At 39.7% G+C, this 24,399-nt stretch overlaps 1 protein-coding gene and 1 non-coding gene across 5 annotated transcripts in view; both read right to left on the minus strand.

The window, feature by feature from the left end:
- Positions 1 to 24,399, minus strand: part of ST3GAL3 (ST3 beta-galactoside alpha-2,3-sialyltransferase 3) — a 201,004-nt gene that overhangs the window by 149,631 nt on the left and 26,974 nt on the right. The window lies entirely within an intron of this gene.
- On the minus strand, positions 13,652 to 13,783 carry LOC132674078 (small nucleolar RNA SNORA70). The gene has a single exon (XR_009608389.1). It is a non-coding gene; the product is annotated as a small nucleolar RNA SNORA70 (small nucleolar RNA).

Here is a 24,399-nt window from a genome sequence, read left to right on the forward strand (position 1 = left end):
CCTTTCGGGTGACTTGGGCACTGGTGGGAGCTGTGGTGCACCCCTCAGATCCCCTCCCCACCGCCCCTTAAGGAACTGACGACTAGTCCCCATCTGCTGGGATCATGGTGGGCAGAAAGCCTCCAGCTGTCAGGCATCTTCAGGAAATGCTTAGATGAAAACAGATGCTTGCCCAGGATCATGCCTTCTTGGTCTTCCAATGACTAGTGGCAGCCTATGGCCAGTCAAGGAGAAACTATACAGACGAAGTCCCCTCCCTTCAACTCAGAAGGGCCATCCCAACTTTACAGCCCCCACGGCATCGGCTGAAGCCTTTCTTGGGACTGAACCACAGTCCAACTTCTCCCTCTGCACGATCCAGCCTCCCTTTCCTCCCTTTCCTTTCTTTTCCTATCGAGAATGTTGACCCCAAACCACTCCCCAATAAGACTAACCTTTGTGTCAGAGTTGCTTTTTCAGGATCCAAGCAGAGACAGGCACTGTATTCTTGACACAGCAACCCTGCCTCCGAATATGACACAAATACCATACTTCCCAATCAAAAATGAAAATACACAAAGTCCCAATGGGATAGAAGCTTTAAGCTTAAAACTTAGACTCTCCACGAGGGGTGAAACAGGTGATGGGGATTAAGGAGTGCACTTGTTGTGATGAGCACCGGGTCATGGATGGAAGTGTTGAATCACTATTCTGTGTACCTGAAACTAATATTACACTACAGGTGAACTAACTGGAATTTAAATAAAAACTTCCCCAAAATAAAATAAAACAGACTCTCTACAAAAATTCAGAATGTATTATACTATTAAAAGACAGACTCTTTCCAAGAAAACAAGTAAAAGAAACCATAAACATTTTAAGATCCGCTTTGAGAAAAGGAGCCTTGAAACTGTCCTAAAGAAAATGTTACCACCTGGCTTGTAATCAAATAAAATTATTAAATACGTAGCAAAGAGGTACACAATAAAAATTACTGAGGATCTATTATCCATCCATGCAGGTATTGAGTTTTTGTTTTTGTTTTGTTGTTGTTGTTTTGAGAGAGAGATCGCAAACAGGGAAGGGACAGAGAGAGAGGGAGACAGAATCCCAAGCAGGCTCCACACTGTCAACACAGCACCCAGTGTGGGGCTCAAACTCACGAACTGTAAGATCATGACCTGAGCCAAACAAGAGTCGGATGCTTAACCGACCGAGCCACACAGGCACCCCTAGACCAGTTGCTTTTTCAGTACTCACTACAACACAGCGCTGGGAGCTTTATTCACATGCACTATCTCATTAAATTCTTTCTAAGTTCTGCAGGCAGTAAAACTCAGGTTCAGAAAGCGTAAATAAACTACTTAAAGTCCCAGAGTTAGAACTCCAAGTCAGGTTGGGCTTCTTCCAGAGCCTCAACTCCTGTGGTAGTCTTTCATATTCAAGCTACTATGAGGTGTTGACTAAGTAATTTGCAAGGGGGAAGGAAGAGCAAAAGGCGAGTATATGTGGTTCCAAAACCTGTTCTCTCCTCTTACCTGTCTCTACTGACAGTAGGCACAGGCACTGCCTTCTAGATACACACACTCCAAGGAATGAGTTAAAGAACTATTCCATGCACGATTCTAACAGAAGGAAGATACCCAGGACAAAACTGTTCTCTAGCAATTCAAAAGGTTCTTCTGCCCTCTTGTGGCTGAAGGAGACTACTACAGATCAAAGCTCCATTAAAAAGCTAAAATACCATATAAAGGCAATTGGCAGTCACACAACACAGGAGGCAACTGTGATGGGCTCATAATGAACCAGATTTAATAACTCAAAAATTTGATCTTGCCACTCTTCCATGACAACCACTGCTTGGAATAAGATAAGAATAACAATACTAGAGATCAGGGAGAAAAACGACAAAAATCAGTATTTTTGTAATGATAATAAGGACTATGACAACCGCTACATCCATCCAAAACAATGATAAAAGTGTAAAACATTCTAAACCCCAAACAAAAATCCTCATCTTTACTTTCCACACATAACAATGTATTTTAGAAATCTTCTCACAGCAGCCAATACAGAGCCTCCTCATGAGCCAATACAGAAGCTCCTCAGAGCTTCTGGGGCACAGCACCCCCTTGGATGGGTGAACTTGGCCTCTACTGGTGAATGCTTCGCCACCTTCCAAACTTTCACCATTAAAAACAATGCTGCAAAAAGCAAACAAATAAAAACTACGACAGTGCTATCATTTTCTAAGTGTGCAAGGATACCTGCAGATGAATTCCTAGGGGAGGAAATGGGGGGTCAAAGGGCACATGCATGCCTTTGCACTACTTTTTAAAAACTCTTTTCTCCCTCTGATTTTCCCTCCTCTCTCTCTGGCTGCTCCTTCTCATGCTTTCTTAAAAGTTTTATTTTAAGAAAAACAAAAGTTTTATCTGGGGTGACTTTCTAAGCAGTGACCACGTGTGCTGCTCACCCCTTAGTTATAAATTCCTCCAGGACTTGGTCTTTGGTCCTCTTTCATCCTGTAACCTTTCCCAACTATCATTACTCTTCCCTGAAGGCAATCAAAGTTACTATTTGGGGGTTTTATGCTTCCAGAGTGATTTTATGCATATATATGCAAATGTATATGTACTGTGTATGCCTGTGTATGTATAAATATGAACATACATGCACGAGACTTTTTCCTCCCTTGCTCTACAAATCCATACTCTAAACTGAAGGGGTGGTAAGGGGACACTGCCAAGCAGCAACTTTCATAAGAGATGAAACTGAGGCCCCAAACCTTTTTCAACCTGCAGGTCTGTGCCAGACAACTGGAGTGGACCCACAGGGGAAGATCAGATTCGAGTACTGTCTCCCATCCTAGCCTACTGTAGGACAGGTTTCACCAAGTAGCCACAGATTAACTCAAAGGAAGGACAGAGCACAGAAGCCAATAAGTCAAAGATCAGAGTCTAAATACGATCTTTCACACCTATGGTTATTTGCCTATGAAAGATTTTTGATTTTTTAAAAACACTTCTTTATTTTGAGAGAGACGGTGCAAATGGGGGAGGGACAGAGAGGGACAGAGAGAATCCCAAGCAGGCTCCACACTGTCAGCACAGAGCCCGATGTGGGACTTAAACTCACGACCATGAGATCATGACCTGGCCCTAAAACAAGAGTCGGACATTTAACCAGCTGAGCCACCCAGGCGCCCCTGATTTTACTTTCAATGAAAGTTTTCTAACTACACAAAAGTAGAGAGGAATGTAATGAACCCCATCCAACAGATTAAGCAATTAAAACATTTTGCTATTGGTTTCCTGGTTTCACTCCTTTCTTCTTTCGCTCTCTCTCTTCCCTTGCCTCCCCTCGCCCCTCTTTCTTTCTCCTTCTCTCTGTTTTGGCTACATTATTTTAAAATAAGTCCCTGACATCATGCTATTTCATCTCTAAATACTTTGTCTGGACATAATTATAAGACAGAAAGAGATTTCCTTATTGTGACCACAGTATCATGATCACATCTAACAAAGTTAATTTCTTAATATCATCAAATGCTCAGTCCCCATTATTTCCACAATTATCTCAAAAAAAAAATCTTTCTAGAGCTGACTCCTTAGGTTTCAAGAGAACCTAGAGCCAAACAAATTCCAAGCCCAGCGTGCAACAGCCCATGACTACTAAATCTTAAAAGAATTTCCAGGTTCCTAAACCCCCACCAACAGGAAATGAACTGCTAAGGCTCCCAGGAAGGGCATTCCTCCCAATGCCCATGCTGACGTAGCCTTGGCAGGTATGGGTTCAGGAAGAACCACCCTATACCTCTCATACTCCCATCCCTCCAGTTCTAAGCAAATACTAATCTATTTTCTGTCTCTACAGATTTGCCTCATTTGGACATCTCATACCGCATGTGGTCCTTTATGACCGGTTCACATGCTTTCAATGTTCATTCACGTTGTAGGATATATCAGTACCTCATTCCTTTCTTCATATTCCATTGTGTGGAGAGACCACATTTCATTTATCCACTCACCAGTTGATAGATATCTGGGTTGTTTCCACTTTTTGGCTGTTATGAATAATGCCACTATGAAAGTTTGTACAAGTTTTAATTTGGACATGTGTTTTCATTTCTCTTGAGATCCTAGGTATAAACTCTAGGTCAAACGTTAGCCCTGTGTTTAACTTTTTTTTTTTTTTTAATGTTAATTTACTTATTTTGAGAGAAAGAGAAAGAGAGAGCGCGGGGGAGGGGCAGAGAGTGAGGGAGAGACAGAGAGAATCCCGTGAGATCATCACCTAAGCCAAAACCAAGAGTCCGACCAAGCCACCCAGGCACCCTGGTAACCCTGTGTTTAACTTTTTAAGGAACTGCCAGGCTGTTTTCCAAAGTGTCTACACCATTTTACATTCCCACCAGCAGAGCATGAGGGCTCTAACTTCTCCACATCCTCACCAACGCTTGCCCTGTCAGTCATTTTGATTACAGCCATCCTCCTAGGTGTTAAGTGGTGTCTCATCATGATCTTTATTTGCACTGCTCTGGTGACTCATGATATTGGGCATCTTTTCACGTGCTTACTGACCATGTGTACACGGGTTTCCCCAATATCCGAAAGCAGAGCATTCCTATGAAACCTTTCATAAGCCAAAATGGCCTAAAGTGAGGAAGCAATTACCACTAATTTATATGGAAAAATGTTTGAGCGTTCCCAGGCACAAAAATAATAACCCCTTTAGGCTTTTCTGGTATTTTAGGACACATCTTGCTAAAGGATGCACAAAATAAGCTGAGATAAAGCACTGATGCTCACAGACACAGTCCAAAGCTTATGGCAGCTTGAGGCTGACACAGTGACTGTGGTTCCCGCAGAAGGAACTAGGGGGCGCCACTCTCACTGCTTGAAGGGCACGCTTCCTGGATAATAGCTCACTGCAAAACACTGAACGCTACTTTCTCTTTTCACCTTTTTTCATAAAAACAAAAATCCTCTTCAGAGTTCTCTCAGCGAAAACAGGTACTAATAATGCAGGTCTTTCGGAAAAGCAAAGTGGCTAACACAAACTTTTGCAAAGCAGGAAATACCCGCATCTTCTTTGCAGAGATGGCTATTCGGATCCTTTGCCCATTTGAAAAATTGGGTTGTCTTTTTATTTTTGAGTTATGAGAGTTGCGCACTCTATTTTTCCCATCTGTTCCACTGAGAATAAAAGCTTCCCAACCACTTAAGAAAGTAGTGATTGTTCTTTTTCTATAGCAAGAAGTAACTACCAGAACTGGTTTCGAGCTCACCCAAATCAATGACAGCTTCACACCATTATACAAGCTTTTGAAAAGCCAGGCAATCAACAACAGCTTCACCTCAATGACCATGCTTCTGAAAGCCATTCCATTTAACAAGAATCCTACTCAGACAGCTGTGTATCCAGAGCTAAAGGTCAACCAACCCCTAAACACTCTTACTTCTGAAAGTCTACCAATGCCTGAACTCCACTCTTTTGAAGACTCTAGAATAAACAGGGGTTCTTGAAGTCCTGGTATCAGGACCATTTTACGTCTTTAAAACTCACTGAGGATTCCAAAGAGGGCCTATATGATATGGGTTAATAATTATACTAACATTTACTATATTGGACATTAAAACTAAGAAATAAATTAAAAAAATAATAAAAAAGTAAAACTAAGAAATATTTAAATAGCAATTTAAAATTAACAGTAAAAAGCTCATATTATAAGTTTAAGAAAAATAACTATTTTCCCCCCAAAATTAGTAGGAAGAGTGGCACTGTTTTAAATTTGTGCAAATGTCATTTACTGCTTTATAAAAGTCTGGATATGCATCCATTTCCACATTCAATCTGTTGTGAAATGTTTTAAATATACGAAATTTTTTTTGGCCTCTCACAGATACACAGTTAGAAGAGGGAAAGGTATTATAATAACCTTTTCAGATGGTTATGGATATTCCTCTTTGATGCTACCCCAAACTCAAAAAGCAGTAGTTTCTTACAAGTTAGTGGCAATACTGAATCTGAAAGCATATCAGTAAACATTTTCATACTTTGTTACATTAACATCCACTGCTCTTACACTTTGAATGAATCTTTTAGCCATGCATAATTTGTTAACATCGTAACAGTGGTCTTTTGGACATTATTAGTTCACTGAATTATACAAAACTTCCAATGTTTTCACACTCATTTTGCCATATTAAAAAAAATCACATTTGTTAATATCACTACCAATCTCATCAGAAACGTGTTTAAATATTGAGAAGGTGTCAGTTTCATGGCAGCAGACAGAAGCTTTTCAGAATTCTAATTTTCGTTTGAAAGCTCAAGTTTTATCTAAATAACAAAAAAACCCGTTGTTTCCCTTGAAGTGACAGGTGTACTGTATTCCTTTTTGAGAAAGTCTCCCAAATACCCAAGTCTGAATAACCATGGTTTGCCTGTCAGTCATTTTTTCAAGTAAAAATGGTGTTCCCTCAAAAGAGTAGCTAGTTCAGCTTGCAGCTCAATCACACAAGTGCTTTTCCTTGAGACAATAATAAAACGTCAGTGTGCATAGTAGTGCTTTATGCATACTTATGCATATTTCCCATTTCATCATCGTATTTGTTTTGTTATTAATTTATTTTTTTAAATAGGCTCTACACCCAATGCGGGGCTCGAACTCACAACTCCGAGATCCACAGCTACATGCTCTACCAACTGAACCAGCCAGATGCTCCCATCATATTTGTTTTTTAGAAAAATGATATATACTCAAAGGTCAAGATTTAGTCAAATTAATATCTGTTTCATCAAGAACTTTCTTCAAAAAAAAATTTACTTAAGTAATCTCTGCATTCAATGTGGGGCTCAAACTCACGACCCCAAGATCAAGAGTTACATGCTCTACCAACTGAGCCAGCCAGACACCCCTCACCAAGAACATTAAGTGAGGGGCGCCTGGGTGGCTCAGTTGGTTGACTCTTGATTTCTGCTCAGGTCACGATCCCAGAATTGTGGAATCAAGCTCTGCGTTGGGTTCCATGCTGAGCGTGGAACCTGCTTGGGATTCTCTCTCTCTCCCCTGCTCATGCTCACACACACTCTCTAAAATAAAAATTAGGGGCGCTTGCCTGGGTGGCTCAGCTGTTTGAGCATCCATCTCTTGATTTTGGCTCAGGTCATGATCTCACAGTTGGTGAGATAGAGCCCTGGGTTGGGCTCCATGCTGTTAGCCCTTTTAGCTCAGAGCCCACTTGGAATTCCCTCTCTCTTCCCTACCCTCTGCCCCTCCCCCCATCAAAATAAACTTTTAAAAATTAATAAATTTAATTTAATTAAAATTAAAAAACAACATTCTCAGGATGCCTGGGTGGCTCAGTCAGTTAAGCATCTGACTTCATCTCACGGTTCGTTGAGTTCAAGCCCCATGTCGGGCTCTGTGCTGACAGCTCAGAGCCTGGAGCCTGCTTTGGATTCTGTGTCTCCCTCTGTCTGTCCCTCCCCTGCTCGTGCTCTCTCTCTCTCTCAAAGAATAAATGAACATTAAACAATTTTTAATAAAAAAATTTTTAATAAAAAAATTTTAAACATTCTTAAATGAAACTGGCTTTTTTTTTCCCCTCAGTGTGTGGGGCAGTGAAAAGTACAATGACTGTTAGTTCAGTTTGGTACCCTGCTTTGCTCCGTGCTGAGGTGTGAGCGGTTGTACCCACCATCACTTTGCAACATCAATGTAAATGGCAACCCGCTGCAATGGGCAACCAGTATCTTATTATTAACATGAAAACGCTCTTGACAAAACTCTGAAAACCACTGCTAGGAAAGAGGGCTCTCTGTTTTGTTCTAAGAAACTATGTCTTACAAGCACAGTTCTTGCTCAAATGACCAATACGTTCAACTTTTTGTTTCATGTATAAGTGTTGGCCTGTTCTTTCAAACATTTGTTTGACATCCTGCCTTCTTTTTTCTTTTCCTCGCTACATTTTTTTCTTCTGTTAGTTCTGGAGTCACGCACTTTACACACTCTATTCATGTAGCAGTTAAGCGAGAAAACTCACCTGCACGTAAAACTTAGAATTCTAAATTTATCAATATATTGAACCCTCCTACCAAACAACGTAAGAATACTTTAACTCTTAACCTCTCTCAATTGATATGCTATTACTGACTAGTAGTATAGTTCTCTCCCTTTGTTTCTATAATACCAAATATTGGGCAACAGCATCAATGTTTGCTTAGATATCCTGACATTTACCATTCTCTTTGCTTACCATTCCTTCCTGCGTCTTTCTTCTGGAATCATTTTCTTTTTTCTGAGGTTTATGCTTTGTAAGTGCCTTTACTGAGTATCTGTTAGTATGAACTTTCTTCCGCGTTTGTGTCATTCTTGAAACATACATATGCAGGGTTCTAGGTTGACAGGTGTTTTCTTTACACAAAATAAAATAGTTCACTGTCTCTGGCTTTTACTGCTGCTCTTGAGAAGTCAATTGTCAGTCTAACTGTTGTTCTTTGGAAGGCAATCGCTCCTTTTCCTCTGGCTATTTTTTTAAAATATTTATTTATTTTTGGGGGAGAGAACAAGTGGAGGAGGGGCAGAGAGAGGGAAACGGGATCCGAAGTAGGCTCTATGCTGAGAGCAGAGAGCTCGACGCAGGGCTCAAACTCACGAACCATGAAATCATGACCTGAGCCGAAGTTGGACACTTAAACCCACTCAGCCACCCAGGCGCCCCATCTCTGGCTATTTTTAAAAACAGTATTGGGGCGCCTGGGTGGCTCGGTCGGTTAAGCGTCTGACTTCGGCTCAGGTCACGACCTCACAGTTCATGTGTTCAAGTCCTGCATCAGGTTCTGTGCTGACAGCTCACAGCCTGGAACCTGTTTTGAACTGTGTCTCCCTCTCTCTCTGTCCCTCCCCTGTTTGTGCTCTGTCTCTCTCAAAAATAAATAAAAATTTTAAAAATTAAAAAAACACAGTATTCCTGAGGTCTAAATTAACATACAATAAACTGTCTATATATAAAGTGTACAACTTGAATTTTGACATATATCTGTGAAACCATCACCACAACTATGATAAGAAAGATATCAACCCCACAAGTTTCCTCAGGCTCCTTTAATCCCACCCCTCACCCTACTCCATTCCCAAGCTACCCCTGACCTGCTTCTTGTCACTATAAGTAAGTTTGCCTTTTATAAATAGAATCATATTTTACGTACTCATTTGTGTCTGGCTTCTCTCAGCGCAATTACTGTGAGATTCATCCATGTTATTTGTGTATGAACAGTTCATTCCTCTTTTGTACTCACATGAGATGACAGACGTTACATAAATTTGTTGTGGTAGTTATTTCACAACACATACGTATATCAAATCATCGTGCTGGACACCTAAAACCAATAGAATGCTGTGTGCCAATTATATCTCATAAAACTGGGAAAAAACGGTTCACTCTTCTAAGTTCATTCCTTTTTAATGCTGAGTAGCATTCCATTGTGTAGATGTACCACAATGTATTCATTTACCTACTGATGGATCTTTGAGTTGTTTCTAGTTTGGAGCTATTACAAACAAAGCTATGATGAATGCACACGTACAAGTCTTTGCATGAACATACACTTTCATCCCTCTTGAAGAGGAATAGCTAGGTATGTTAGGTGAATGTTTAATGTTTTTAAGAACTGCCAAATTGCTTTTCCAAGTGGTTGTACCATTTTCCATGACCACTTGCAGTGCAGAAGTGTTAACAGCTGTCTCATTCTGGACAACACCTGATGTAATCTATCTTTTTCATATTAGCCATTCTAAAGAGTTTAGAGTAATACTTTCTTATGGTTTTAACTTCTATTTTCTCCTAAGGACTAATCATGATTAGTATCTTTTCATGTGCTCACATGCCATCTGCATATCTACTTTGGTAAAGTGTCTATTTACATCTCTGCCCACTTTGATGTATTCAAAATACAAGTTATTTATTGTATTTATGGTTTGCAAATTTTCTCCCAGTCCATGGCTTGCCTTAAAATTTTTGTTAACAATGTTTTTTGAAGAGCAAAATTTTTTACCTTTGATGCAGCCCCATTTATTAATGTTTTCATGCTTTTTTTTTTACCCTCCTATCTTTAGCAAATTCAAGGTTACCAAGATTCTGCCCTATATTTTGTTTATAGTTTTAGCACTTCCATTTAGATATATGATACATATCAAATTAATCTTGTATACGGTGAGAAACATGAGTCAAGATTTGTTTGCTACCATTTATCAAAAAGATTGTATTTTTTTCCTATTGAATTGCCTTGGTATCTTTATCAAAAATCAACTGGCTATTAAATAAGTAAATCATAGGAATAAAAGGCACAGCATAAGGAACACAGTCAATGTATGTGTATTTCCTTCCCTTTCCCTTATGTTCATCTATTTTAAGTTCCACATGAGTGAAATCAGATATTTGTCTTTCTCTGATTTATTTCACTAATACGCTCTAATTCCATCCACACTGTTGCAAATGATAAGACTTCATTCTTTTTGATCACGGAGTAATATTCCATTGTGCATGTGTGTGTGTGTGTGTGTGTGTATACACACACATACACACATACTACATATGTGTATATATACACACACATACACACATACTACATATGTGTATATATACACACACATACACACATACTACATATGTGTGTGTGTATATATATTGTGTGTGTGTATACACACACACACACACACACACACACACACACATACACATACTACATCTTCTTTATCTATTCATCAGTCAATGGACATTTGGGTTCTTTCCATAATTTGGCTATTGTTGATAGCACTGCTATAAATATTGGGGTGCATATGTCCCTTCGAATCAGCATTTTTATACCCTTTGGGTAAATACCTAGTAGTGCAATTGCTGGGCCATAGGGTAGTTCTTTTTTTTTATTACTAAAAAAAATGTTTTCTTAATGTTTATGTATTTTTGAGAGAGAGAGAGAGAGAGAGAGAGAGAGTCAGAGTGTGAGTGGGGGAGGGACAGAAAGAAAGGGAGACACAGAACCTGAAGCAGGCTCTAGGCTCTGAGCTGTCAGCAGAGAGCCCGATGTGGGGCTCAAACTCACGAACCACAAGATCATGACCTGAACCAAAATCAGACGCTTAACTGACTGAGCCACCCAGGCACTCCAGGGTAGTTCTATTTTTAATTTTTTGAGGAACCTCCATACTGTTTTCCAGAGTGGCTGCACCAGTTTGCATTCCCACCAACAGTCCAAAAGGGCTCCCCTTTCTCTGCACCCTTGCCAACATACATCTGTTGTTTCTTGAGTTGTTAATTTTAGCCATTATAAGTAAGCTCTGTGCCCAACCTGGGGCTTGAACTCACGACCCCATGATCAAGAAGAGTCACATGCCCTACCAAAACTATTTTGACAATTTTAAATTCTCTGTATTTTCATATTAACTTTAGAGTCAGCAATTTCTAGCAAAAAAGTGAATTTTTAAAAGAACCCACCACACCTTCTGGGATTTTTAGTGGAAATGTGTTGAATCCTAAAACAAATTGGGGAGATTCAGTATCTTAAGATCATGCCTTCTGCTCCATGAACACGGTGTATCTTTATTTCAATATTCTTTCATTTCTTACGCAGCAATGTTATGTGGATTTTAGCCTACATGCTGGCTATTCTGCTCCCTAGAGGGTCTTTCCTGCATTCAGATAGGCTAGTCTCCTAACTATCACAGAATGTACCTGCATACAGAAACGATTACCCAACCACATTGAGGGAATTGCAAAGAACCCTATGGAAAATAGTATAAATCAAGTCATAAATTTTATTCCCGTTTTTCTCCCATTTCTTCCTCCTACAGAGGCAACCATTCTATTGTTTAATGGATACATTTGCTTATGTTCTTTTAATATATGTATGTTTGATATGCATTTACTCTTTCTTATCAACTTTATCCAGGAGTAATTTACATACAATAAACTGCTTCAATTTAATGTATACAATTTGAAGAGTATTGACAGTTATATACATTCACAAAACCACTGCCATTATCAAGACACAGGGCATTTCTATCTCAAAAAATTCCTGTGCCCGTTTGCAATCCATTTCTCCCTTCATGTTTCATCCAAGGTAACTAACAATCTGCTTTTAATTATTAATAATTAGCTTGTATTTTATATAAATGGAACATATAATATGTAGTCATAATATACTATTATACTAATATCAATTAATATTAATGTGTACTAATATTAATATTAGTATGTACTTAATATGTACTTAATAATATTAATATATACTCATTCATGAGCTTAACATTCATCCACGATGCTGAACGTATCAACTTTTTTCCTTTTCATTGTTAAATGGTACTTCACTGTGTGAATATGTCACATTTTGTTCATCCATTCACCTGTTGATAGACATTTGGGTTGGTTTCCAGTTTGGAGCTCCTGGGAATAAAGCTGCTGTGAGCATTCATGTACAGGTCTTATTTGGTCATATGCTTTTACTTTTTCTTAGGTAAATACTTACGAGTGGAATGACTGCCATTTGGCAGGTGTATGTATAACTTTTTTTTTTTTTAATTTTTTTTTTAACGTTTATTTATTTTTCAGACAGAGAGACACAGCATGAACGGGGGAGGGGCAGAGAGAGAGGGAAACACAGAATTGGAAGCAGGCTCCAGGCTCTGAGCCATCAGCCCAGAGCCCAACGCGGGGCTCGAACCCGCGGACCACGAGATCGTGACCTGAGCTGAAGTCGGACGCTTAACCGACTGAGCCACCCAGGCGCCCCAGCTTTTTAAGAGATTGCCAAACTGGTTTTCAAAGGAGTTGCACCATTTTACATTCACAACAGCAATATAAGAGTTCCATTTACTTCATATTCTTGCTACCACTTTGTTATCTTTTATCAAAACTTAAGTCATTCTAGTTGATATGTAATGTTATCTCACTATGGTTTTAATTTGTATTTCTATGATGAGTAACAATGTTGAGCATCTTTTCATGTGCTTATTACCATTCGTACATCTTTTGTAAAGTGTCTCTTCAAATATTTTACCCATTTTTGGTTAAGCTGTTTACCCTCTTATTAAATTATAAGAATTTTTTATATATTTTAGATACAAACATATGCATGTACTAAATATTTTTAACTGAATGTTATATATACAAGCACTGAATATTCTTCCCCATTCTATGGCTTGTCTTTTCATTTTCTTGGTGTTTTTTAAAAGACATTTTTTTTTTTGACAGGAAGCAGGATTTATTGGTGGGCATGAATGGGGAAGGGCAGTGCTGAGGTTCTCATGAGTGCAGAGCCCTCCATTTGTCCAAGAGGCCACGATTAGGGGTGTATTTGACCCCACAGCCATCTGTGGATGAGCCGCTTTTCAGCCACCATGTCTTCAAATTCGTCCACATTAAACTTAGTAAAGCCCCACTTCTTGGAAATGTGGATCTTCTGGCGGCCAGGGAACTTGAACTTGGCCCTAGGTAGGGCCTCAATCACATGCTCCTTGTTCTGCAACTTGGTACGGATGGACATGATGACTTGGCCAATGTGGACCCTGGCCACTGTGCCCTGGGGCTTTCCAAAGGCACCCCGCATACCTGTCTGGAGCCTAGACTGGAGAAAGCGTGAGGCCAAACCTCAACGTCCACCAGAAGAAAACTGTCTCCAAGGTCCCTTAGGGCAACCCATACAACCAACAGGCTGCATACCTACCAAGGAGGCTGCTGTTCACAGCCAATGCACACTGGGCCCCACGGGGAAAGAGCACAGTCGGCTTAATTGGCTGCAGAGGACAAACATTTTTAGTTTGGGTCAAGTTAATTTATCACTTTTTAATTTTATGGCTCATGTTTTTTGTTTCCTAAGAAATCTTTGTATTCCTGTTCTTTTAATTCACAAAAGTGGCACTGTGTTATTCTGTTTCACTTTTGACTTAAATTATGTATTTTGGGGCACCTGGGTGGCTCGGTCGGTTAAGTGTCCGACTTTGGCTCAGGTCATGATCTCGTGGTCCGTGAGTTCGAGCCCCGCGTCGGGCTCTGTGCTGACAGCTCAGAGCCTGGAGCCTGTTTCAGATTCTGTGTCTCGCTCTCTCTCTGCCCCTCCCCTGTTCATGCTCTGTCCCTCTCTGTCTCAAAAATAAATAAACGTTAAAAAAATTTTTTTTTAATTATGTGTTTAAAGTTCCATCCATGTTGTTTTGTGTATATTGGATCTGTTACTTCTAACAGCTGGAAATCATTTCATGATATAAATACCCTACTTTTTGCCTACTCACCCCCACCCCTAGGATGGAAATACATTCATCCTCCAACTCCCTGAGCACACAAATAATGTATGTCTCTGGTAAGTGCCATGGAATGAATGAATATATATATATATATATATACACACACACACACACACACACACACATATACATATATATACACACACACACACATACATTCACACACATACATATATATATGGCAGATTTGCTGAGCTAAAGGATGTATGTATACTTCAGTTAGTTATTACAAGAATGTGTTCCAGAATGGCTTTACCAGTCTACTTCCCACTGACAAAGAATACAGGTTACTATATTCTCACATTCCTGCCAACACTTGGATTATCCAGCTTTCTAACATTTCTTTTGTCAGTCTAAGGTATAAGGAGATATCTTGTTTTAATTTTAATATTTGTTATAGCTCATGAGTTTGAATATCTATTCCTACGCTTAACCTTATGGGTTTCTTATTCTGTAAACTCGTTCTAATTCTTTGCCCATTTTCTACTGGGATTGCTGCCTTTTTCTTCTTCGTTTGCAGGAATTCCTTGTATATTCTAAATATCAAACCTAGCAAATTTTTTTTTAATTTTATTTTAATTCCAGTATCATTGACAAATACTGAAATTTTCTCCTCCCAGTATATTATCTACATATTAACTTCATCTATCATGTCCTCAATAGCACAAAAATCTCAATGAACATTCTCTGTACACTTGGAACGAATGTGTATTCTGCCATTGGGTAAAATGTTCTATAAATGTCAATTAGGAAAAGGTAGTTCATAGAGTTGCTTAGGTCTTCTATATCCTTACAGATTTTTGACTTGTTTTATTAATTATTGAGAGAGGGGTATTAATATATTTGAACATGATTGTGGATTTGTCCCTTTCTCCCTTAGTTTTAACCAGTTTTTGCTTAATGAAGTTTAACACTCTCTGATTATTAGGTACATACATATTTATGTATGTCTTCTTGACAAACTGCTCCTTTTATCATTATGTAATAACCCTCTGTAATCTCTTGTCATATTTTTTGTCATAAGGTATAATGACTGAAATTAATAGTTATGCCAACTTTCCTATGCTTATTATTTATATAAGATATATTTTCCATATCTTTGACCCTGTTTTTACTTTGAACCTGTTTTTAAATTTAAAATACAGGTCTCTTAGGGGTGCCTGGGTGGCTTGGTTGGTTAAGCATCTGACTTCGGCTCAGGTCATGATCTCGCGATTCGTGGGTTCGAGCCCCGCATCGGGCTCTGTGCTGACAGCTCAGAGCCTGGAGCCTGCTTGATTTTGTCTCCCTCTCTCTCTGCCCCTCTAGCTCACACTCTGTGTGTGTGTGTGTGTGTGTGTGTGTGTGTGTGTGTGTGTGTGTCAAAAATAAATAAACACTAAAAAACAGATTTAAAATACAGGTCTCCTATATCAGGACATACATCCTGCTTTGTTAACCATTCTGACAATTTCTGCCTTTAGCTGGAGTTTTAATCCATTCCCATTGAAATGTAATTGTTAACACAGTCAGGATTAAGTCAACTGTCTTAAATTTGTTTTCCATTTCTCTCTCCGGTTTTTTTGCTCTTATATTGCTGTTTTCCTGCTTTTGGGGGCGGTTAACTATTTTTTAGTGCTTTTTATTTCTTCATTGGCCTCTCAGATAAATATACCTCTTTGTGTTATTTTTTTTTCCTAGTAGTTGTTCTACCAAGGAGTTCTGCTAAGGAATACACATCCTTAACTTATCAGAGTCTATTTAGAGCCAATATAATACCTCTTCACGTCTGACATTTCCTACCTCTTACTTTACTCTTTCCTCACTTTATACACAACATTCCTACTTCCCACTTCTTCTTTTCACAAATGTAATAACTTTACGACAGGTAAGGTTCCACTTATCTCCCCTCTCCCCATTTCTTGTGCAAGTTTTGTCATATCTTACCTTTACATAAATTCTAAGCCTCATTCTACAGGGTTATTATTTTTGCTGTAAGCAATTAGTTGTCTTTTAAGCAAACGATGAGAAAAAAAGGAATGAGTCTTTTATATTTGCCCCTTATTTACCATTTCCAGCAACCTTCGCTTTTCCCTGTTGATCCAAATGTCCATCTGCTCTCACGTCCTGTTGGCCTGAAGGATATTCTTTAGTGTTTTTTCTGTTAATGCAGCTTTGCTAGCAACAAACTCTCTTAACTGTTATCTGAAAAAAATGTCTTCATTTCATCCTCATTTTTGAAGGATATTTCCAACAGATAAAGGATTCTGGGATGACAGGTGTTTGGTATTTCTCTTTCAGCACTTTGAAGATCTTTCATTGTGTGAACTCTACTGCTTCTGGTGAAAGGTCAGTGGGGTTTCCTACTCCCATAGACAATGTTTCTTTTTCTTTGTCTTCAAGATTTTCACTTTAGATTTCAGACGTTTAACTATCATATGTCTAAACTTTCCCAATATTTATCCTTTTTAGAGTTTGCTGAACTTCTTAGATCTGTAAGTCAACGTTTTTCACCAAATTTAGGAAGCTTTCAGCCGTTATTTCTTAACATTTTTTTCTGTCCAACACTCATATATATTAGACAATTTTATACTGCCCCACAGGTCCCTGAGGCTCAGTTCATTTTTCCTCAATATTTTTTTTCTTTCTGTGTTTCAGACTGGATAATTTCTATTGCACTCCCTTCAACTTCACTGACTTCTGTTATATTCAACCTACTGTGAAGTGCAATCTTCATTTTCTGTTCCTATACTTTTTAGTACTAGAATTTGTTTTTGGTTTTTTTATAGTTTTGATTTCTCTGCTGAGACTACTTATTGTTCACTGTATTTTTCTTTAATCCTTTAAATTATTTGTAATAGGAGCAGTTGGGTGGCTCAGTCAGTTAAGTGCCAGACTTTGGCTCAGGTCATGATCTTGCAGTTTGTGGGTTCAAGCCCCACACTGGGTTCTGCACTGATGGTACAGAGCCTGCTTAGAATACTCTCTATCTCGCTCACACTCTCTGCCCCTCCCCCACATGCATTCACACTCTCTCAAAATAAATAAGCTTAAAAAAAAAAAAAAAGAACAGCATTTATTTAAAAAAATAAAATAGGGGCAACGGGGTGGCTCAGTCGGTTGAGTGTCCAACTTCGGCTCAGGTCATGATCTCACAGCTTGTGAGTTCAAGCCCTATGTCGGGCTCTGTGCTGGCAGCTCAGAGCTTAGAGCCTGTTTCAGATTCTGTGTCTCCCTCTCTCTCTCTGTGTCTCCCCTGCTTGTGCTCTGTCTCTGTCTCTGTCTCTCTCTCTCTCTCAAAAATAAACAAAGAAATGTTTAATAAAATAAAATAAATTATTTGTAATAGCTATTTTGCTATGTGAGTTCTCTCATCTACAGGCTTTGTTTTTTCTTTAATATGGGTCACTATTTCCTTCCTGTCTGTTTGTATGTCTACTAACTTTTTATTGAACACTGACCACTCTGGATGTTGCATGCAGAAACTATGAATACTGCTATCTTCCTCTGAAGCGTGCCGATTTCTATTTTATCAGGCAGTTCAATTACTGCCTGACCACCTTGAATTTGTGGAGGCAGGATTCGACGCTATGTTTAGTGTGGATCTGAGGAAAGTCCATGGTATTTTTGACTCTTCTCTAACTTGACAGGACCCAGCCTTGGTTGGGGCTTGGTTTTAGGTCTTGTTAGGGTGAGTCTTACTCTGGAGTGAGATCTTTATTCTTAAGGCATGAACTTTCTGGCATCTGGATGCCAGGGGTAGTAAAGTTCTAATGAGATTTCTCCACTCTGGTAGGGCTGCAACTTCAAAGTCCCTGACTCTTCAGCCACCCACAGACTGCTTGACCTCTACTCCTGTCCTGTACAGCTGTTACCTACATAGTTAAATTCAGGTGGTTTTGCCCTGCACATACATAGCCCAGTCCACAGCTACCGACTCCTAGGAATTCCTCCCCCAGCCCGGCTTGTGTCTCTCAAAAATTCCCTACTCAGTGATGACCTGCCTCACGGACTCCAACTACTTCAGCTGCCCTACACCCTGATCTCTGCCTCCTCAGTCAAGTGGAGGCACTATGGTCTGTTGAGATTCCAGCTCTGTGGGCAGGGCTGGGAAATTGCCCCCACAAAGAGAACTGCAGAGCTCACCTCATAAGTTTTCCTTTTCTTAGGCACTGAAATTTTATACTGCTTCCTGTCCACTGCTTGGCAAGAGTTGCTTCATTTATACTGTCCAGCTCTGTAACTATTTATAGAGAGACGGCTAGCTTGATACCAGTTATGCCATTATCATAAGAAGCAGAGTGTTACCCTAAGCCACAGGCTAGAAATACCAGCCTCCATTTCGTTTTTAAGATGGAAAACTAAGAGTGAACATAATTTCCTATGTCTATTAAGCTAAACTTAATCTACCCTTCTCCCAACATCAGATCAAAACTCCAACTTACTTGCCAGATGGTATTCTCCATAGTAATCAGATCAATAATGCATATTTTATGATCTCTCCCGTTATGATCTTTTGTAAAATATAGGCAAGAACACAGAGGGAATTGCAATATTGATAAATATGGTAACATGAATTTTTAAAGGTCCCATAAGAAATTAATCCTACTCCTCCAAAATATCCACTTTAACTTATGAAATACATATAGATAAAAATTAAAATAATAAAATATGTAAAGTTTCCATGAAAGGGAGCACGGGAATCAGGTCTACCGATAAGAGGCAACAACCCAACTCTCCTATAAGACCTGACCTGAATAAAGCATCAGAGCCAAGAGAAATGTCAGTATTTTGTCTCCATTTTGGAGATGAAGAAACTGAAGTACATCTAACTCACTCCAAGACTGTGTTCATTTGTTCATTAAGTTAAACATATGTACATATATATTTTTATCATCTTACATGTGTGTGTGTATAAACATGCACACACATACATAAAATATGATAATTCTACAGTACTTTACTAAGAGTATTTTTTTAGAGCAGTTAGGTTCACAGAAAATTCAAGGGAAAGTACAAATATTTCCTATTATACCTCCTGCCCCCACACATGTATATCCTCCCCCATTATCAATATCCCTCACCAGAGTGGTACACTTTTAAAACTGATGAACCTATCCTGATACATCATAATTACCTAAAGTCCATAGTTTACATAAGGGTTTATGCCTGGTGTTGCACAGCCTCTGTGTTTGGACAAAAGTACAAAAACATATTCATCATTATGATATCTTATAGATTCACCACCCGAAAAATCCTCTATGCCCTGCTTATACCTACCTCTCCCCACTTCCAACCTCGGCAACCACTAATCTTTTTATTATCGCCATAGTTTTGCCTTTTCCAGAATGTCATATAGTTGGAATCATACAGTGTGTAGCATTTTCAGATTGGCTTCCTTCACTTAGAAATATGCATTTAAGGCTCCCCCATGTCTATTCCTGACTTGATAGTTCACTTACGTTTAGCGATTGACAATATTCCATTGTCTGGATCTACCACAGTTTCTCCATTCAACTATTAAAGGACATCTTGGTTGCTTCCAACTTTTGGCCATTATGATGAATATAGCTGCTATAAACATCTGTGTGCAGGGTTTTTTGTGGACAAAAAAACAACCAACTCCTTTGGGTAAATACCAAGGAATGTGACTGCTAGATCACAGAGTAAGAATATGTTTAGTATTATAAGAAACTGCCAAACTGTCTTCCAAAGTGTCTGTACCATCTTGTGTTCCCACCAGCAATGAATGAGGGTTCCTGTTGCTCCACATCCTCGCCAGCATTTGATGTTGTCAGTGTTCTAGGACTTTGACCATTCTAATAGGTACATAGTGGTATCTCAACGTTGTTTTAGTTTGTATATCCCTGATGATGTACGATGTCTTTTCATCATTTCCCATCTGTATCCCTTCCATGGGGAATTCTTTGCCCTCAAGGATGGAACTGGATATTTCCTTTCTCCCACGTGGAAGGCTAGAGATGACTGGAGCTGGATACTTCCCTTTCCCCAGATCAGTTAGGTTCTGATACTACTCCAACAGGCTGGGCTCTGGTTAACTAGTTTCCCTTGAGGGCAGGTCTTATTAAGAAGAAAAAACTGTCCTGGCATATTTCAAAACGGTTCCTTTCTTCTCATGTGCCAGATGCATGGGAAGACCTTTCCCCAATATCTCCTGTGAGAATCTGGCTGAGCCCCTGGAAATAAATCTCACAATACTGTGGGGGCCCCCTGTGACTGGCTCCTCCTAGAGTTTTTGATTCTCGGACTTGTCCAGAGCCTCCAGCAATTCATCTATTATAATTCAGGTTTTCCTATTCTGGCACTGCTTCCTGTGACAGTTTTTGCATGCCACTCCCTGTATTCACCTGTCTCTCCAATCTCAGAGGCAGCAGTCTGCCCTGTGTCCTCCCCTCTCTTATGGATCCAAAAAGAATTACTGGTTTTTCTGTCTGCTCAGGTTTTTAGGTGTTGTGAGGACAGAGCGGTAACTTCCAAGCTCCTTAACATAAGAAACCAAAAACTGCAAGCTACAGAACTTTTAAAAACAAGTTGATAATGAGACCAATCTTATACTTAAAGCCTTTCAGGTTAAGCACTTGACCCAGGTCCTGGCAAGTTGACCAAGCCTTGGCCACACACGGCTCTAAGCTGCTCAAAACAAAGCAGTGTGCACCTTGCCACAATGTCTTGGGACTGATGAAATCATAAGATTTTCTGTCTAGAAGGGATTCTATGCCCTAACATGGCATTTCATACACACATCTCTTTTAGAACACAACATATAAGGGGCACCTGGGTGGCTAAGTCAGTTGAGCGTCCGACTTCAGCTCATCTCACAGTTCATGGGTTCGAGGCCTGCATTGGGCTCACTGCTGTCAGCATAGAGCCTGCTTCAGATTCTCTGTCTCCCTCTCTCTCTCCGCCCCTCCCCTGCTTGCGCGCTCTCTTTCAAAAATAAATAAACTATTTTTTAAAAATAGAGCTGTTATTGTGTCAATAGGCTGAGACCATGAAGGTCTACGTTCATCTTATATCCACTTTACACAGAATAGTACATGGGCCAAAATAGGAATATACTGCTTACTGAATGCACAATAATAAAAATCTCTAGATTCCCCCCACCACCATGAAGGAATTCCAATAGATAACCTTGGTAAGTCATAAAAAAGTGTAAAAATTAAGGAAGAATAATGCTAAAGACATTTATTGTTCAAACTTGGAAATACCCCCCCGGATGAAAGACATACAAACTCTTATTGAGCCTCTTTGAAGCCTCAGCTCCTGCATCTGTAAGAGAGGATAATAATAATCAATCTAAACTATGAGGACCAGGGGCACTTGGGTGGCTCAGTCAGTTCAGCGTCTGACTCTTGATTTTGGCTCAGGTCACAGGATTGAGCCCCACATCAGGCACCACACTGAGCATGAAGCCTGCTTAAGATTGTCTCTCTCTTTCTCTCTCTCTCTCTCTCTCTCTGTCTCTGTCTCTCCGTCTCTCTCTCTCTCTCTCCCTCAGCCCCTCTGCCCCGCTCGTGCTCTCTCCCTGTCTCTAAACAAAAGAAATCAGTGTGCCTGGATGGCTGAGTCGGTTAAGTGTCCGACTTTGGCTCGGGTCACGATCTGATGGTTCACAAACTGGAGCCCCGCATCAGGCTGTCTGCTGTCAGCACAGAGCCTTCTTCAGAAACTCTGTCCCCCTGTCTCTCTGCCCCTCCCCTGCTCATTTTCTCTCAAAAATAAGCATTAAAAAAATAATAATAATAAATTTAATTAAAAAAAACTTTTAATGTTTGTTTATTTTGAGAGAGACAGCATGCGACCAGGGAAGGGGCAGAGAGAGGGAGAGAGCAGGCTCGACATAGGGCTCAATCTCACAAACCGTGAGATCGTGACCTGAGCCAAAATTGAGAGTCAGACACTTAACTGACTCAGCCAGCCAGGAGCCCCCACAAAAAAAAATCTTAATAAACTATGAGGTTCAAATACATTATGAATACAAAGTTCCCATCACAGCACATAGACACTCAGTAAATTACTATTTTCGTTTTATTATTATTAGCAGCAGCAGTAAATTTCACTGCACAATGGCCATCTCCTATAGGAGGCTCAATAAACTGACTTTTGTTTCTTGAGTAAAAGACACTTCTCTGCCTTGGTCAGCCATCAGAGTTGGTCATATTACCCTGCTCTCTGATGTTACAGTACAGAAAACAATATGCTACAGTAAGACGGTCTAAAACGACCTATTCAAAGTCAAGTATCTAAAAGGCCTGAGTGTCAGAAGAACAAAAAGATGCAAATAGTGGTTAGTCAGCTGATAATTCACTCCAAGGAAAGCAGACAGCTATTAATAAACTACTGAAGCCTACAGCGCTGGCTCGTGAACACACAGCACCCTGCCACCTCCAAGCCAATAAACTGCTCGCTCGTTTGGAGAACTTCCTTTCTTTCCCTTCCCCTTACTTCCCTTCCTTCTTTCTTCTCCGCCTCCGTCCTGACACTCTCTGCTATTTCTTCTCTGAGTCCCTCTCCTCTCTTTTTACCAATTAGAATACAGAATTCAATCCTATCCTTAGTCTTAGTATTTATTATACTTTTCAATAAAATAAGGAACATGGGTTTTAAAGACAAACCAGGATTCAGTTCCGGTTCTAACAATTAGCTGTGTAACATTTAATTAAGTCCTTGTTTGCTCAGCTGGAAAACAGGGATAACAGCATCTCCACATGGTTACAGTGAGAAGTAAATTTATTTTAATTTAATTTAACTTCATATAATTTAATATAATTAATAAGTTGTGTAGCCTAACACCTGGCATATGATAGGTCTTCCATAAAGTTAATGTCCTTCTCAACTTCTCTAGGAAAATATTATCTAATTCTTAGTTATGTTGTCTACAGGTCAAGAGTTCTCAACAGAAAAGGAGACCACCATTCCTTGAACATATTTCTATTTTATGGATACAGATGAAATCTATCCATGATGGATATAGAGAATGCTTTTGACTACAGAATTTTGCACTGCACTGATGCAAACACTTGATTCTGGGTAGTCTTCTTGTTTTAAAAAATAAGTTGGGACAGAGAAATTTAAATAAACTCTGGAAAGACAAAGTAATTAGTGAAAATTATAAGCTAACCGTTTAAGAGGCACTGAAACATTCCACGTAAAACAAGAAGTTAAGAGGTAACACTACATTTTAAAAATTGGCTTGAGGGGCGCCTGGGTGGCTCAGTCGGTTGGGTGTCGACTTTGGCTTAGGTCATGATCTTACGGTTCACAAATTTGGGCCCTGCATCAGGCTCTGTGCTGACAGCTCGGAGCCTGGAGCCTGCTTCAGATTCTGTGTCTTCCTCTCTCTCTGCCCCTCCCCTCCTCACACTCTGTTGCTCTCTCTCTCTCCCAAAACTAAATAAACATTAAAAAAAATTTTTTTTAGTTGGCTTGAAACTGCTTCAGGAGTTTGGGCCATGTAAGAAATAAATGAATTACTTCATAGGAATGGTTCTGCTATCAAGGTCTCAATACAATAATAGTAGGTCAATGCCACTTGCCTCTTCCCACTCATTTTAACCTGAGACCCAGAGACTGACTCGACTCTCGAGTGAATTCTACACTGGTAGCCAGTCAATGTTTGTAAAAACAAAACTATTTTAGGGAAGTCGCATTCACCAGGAATCAGGACCAGACTACCCAGTGTTTCCTGCACCGAACTCAGCCAGCCATCAGACAAACAGAACCAAAAGGAAAACTACATATGGTCACTGTGTGATACTTCGGGCAACATCCAAGAAGAGAATGTGCACCTGCTGGTGACGCCCAATGCGAGCCCTTTGGCCACAAGCCTCAAAACACCACAGCACAGGCCATACTGCATGAGTCGAAACCAAGTCAGGGGGTACAGAGAACTGTGTGGCAAACACTGTGTAACATAGGAGGCCAGGAGTACAAGCCAGAGAAAGGGATTAGGAGGTACTGGGGAGGGTGCGGGGAGGGGAGCCATTATTCTGTTCAGGTACAAGTTCAGTGCCAGCAAGGACAAAATAACTAGGTAGACAAAATTTCTTCAGGGAACATAAAACAAAGACAGTATTAAATTGAAAACTGCAAATTCAAAGAAAAGGTAAAGGTGA

This window comes from Panthera onca, chromosome C1, assembly GCF_046562875.1.
Source record: "Panthera onca isolate mPanOnc1 chromosome C1, mPanOnc1 haplotype 2, whole genome shotgun sequence".
NCBI lineage: Eukaryota > Metazoa > Chordata > Mammalia > Carnivora > Felidae > Panthera > Panthera onca.